The sequence below is a fragment of the Octopus bimaculoides genome, chromosome 28 (assembly GCF_001194135.2).
Source record: "Octopus bimaculoides isolate UCB-OBI-ISO-001 chromosome 28, ASM119413v2, whole genome shotgun sequence".
Taxonomy (NCBI): domain Eukaryota; kingdom Metazoa; phylum Mollusca; class Cephalopoda; order Octopoda; family Octopodidae; genus Octopus; species Octopus bimaculoides.
In genome coordinates, this window is record NC_069008.1 from 13,039,521 (window position 1) to 13,041,015 (window position 1,495).

The 1,495-nt window shown below is 39.2% G+C and overlaps 1 protein-coding gene and 1 long non-coding RNA gene across 2 annotated transcripts in view; both read left to right on the top strand.

The window, feature by feature from the left end:
* LOC106877952 (zinc finger protein 845-like) overlaps positions 1 to 1,495 on the top strand; it is a 28,644-nt gene that overhangs the window by 22,789 nt on the left and 4,360 nt on the right. The window lies entirely within an intron of this gene.
* Positions 53 to 1,495, top strand: part of LOC106877954 (uncharacterized) — a 4,860-nt gene continuing 3,417 nt past the window's right edge. The window contains exon 1 of the long non-coding RNA XR_001410442.2: positions 53 to 604. This is a non-coding gene — a long non-coding RNA (uncharacterized LOC106877954). The remainder of the gene's footprint in view (positions 605 to 1,495) is intronic.

Genomic DNA, 1,495 nt, shown 5'->3' on the forward strand with positions numbered 1-1,495 from the left:
GCATGTATGTATGTATGTATGTTGTGTGGAGGCGCAATGGCCCAGATACAACAGAAACAGGAAGAAAGAGTGAGAGAAAGTTGTGGTGAAAGAGTACAGCAGGGTTCAACACCATCCCCTGCCAGAGCCTCGTGGAGCTTTTAGGTGTTTTTGCTCAATAAACACTCACAACGCCCGGTCTGGGAATCGAAACCGCGAGTCCGCTGCCCTAACCACTGGGCCATTGCGCTTCCACCGATGACAAATATAAACACCGATTAGCGACAATTTGTTTGCTGATAGCGTAGTCAAAGCTTTAGTCTTTTGCTAGTCTCAAAGTTCCGTCTACTTCTCCTTCACGAGATACAATATATGGAAACACCGGTGTCCCAAAAGCCGCTCGTTAACGAGACGATTGTGTTGAACTCCTTGTTTTAAATGGAAGAAGTTACCCTTCCTAACACAAAACACGACAGCACTCAGCATATTTTGTGTCTGAACCTGCCTTGAGGAGTTAAGAAGCAATATACAATTATTCATTCCACATCTTGCTATAGATCACCGTTTTTTTTTTATTAATGTTGTTGTTTATGGCGCACTGATTCGATGTTAATATACGAAAGCGGTAAGGTGACAAAGCTTTATTTCTAAGGCTTTAATAATAATAATAATGATAATAGTTGTAGAATTATATGAACCCTTCCTGGTTACAGTAATTATGTCTTAGTGAAAACACGTTACAATGGGGGTAAATATAGGGTCGGGGGTAAAATTTGTAACCGGGGCAAAATGATTTATTTCTGATTTCTCGTTATTTTCTTCCTGCGTGTTTGAAATCATTACATTGCGAGTATTGCATCGTTATTAAGTATTACTACCTTATATTTAGGAGTCGAAATTGGTCAGCATAGTTGTTGCTGTTGAAGTTCAGCGAGGTCAAAACAAAGTCAGGTGCCAGGTCCTCTTTTTTTACGAGGAATTTTTCCTCAACTTTGACCCGATTATAATCGAAGTTGCTAATAGAATATCTGGATGATTTTTGGTATTTGATAATCAATATTCTTTTCTCTATTGGATTCCAAGTCAATTTTCCCCACACACTAATGTGGACACTCCAGCAGATGGTGAAGAAGCTATAGATCAGTGGTTCTCAACCAGGGTCTATATAAGAGTTTTGGGAGTCCACACAAAATAGGAAATTGGGGATCTACAATGAGGGACCCTGAAAAAATTTTGGTTTAGATGTATGTATTGATATGGATTGCAAGAGTCCACTTAAATTCCTCTTAACTTCCAGGAAAATGAATATTTTTTCGTGAAATTTTCTACAAATATACCTTGATGTATGTACATTTCGAGCATGTAGGAATTTTGAAGGAAACAATTGCAGGTTATTTTTGAGAAGTGTTCCCCACTCGGTGGTGTTTCGGAGCAAGTCGTCCATATTTGTTTCATTTTTCTCTATTATGTGCGTATGTGCATCCGGACCTTCCAAAGTCGGGGGGTACAACTCTGT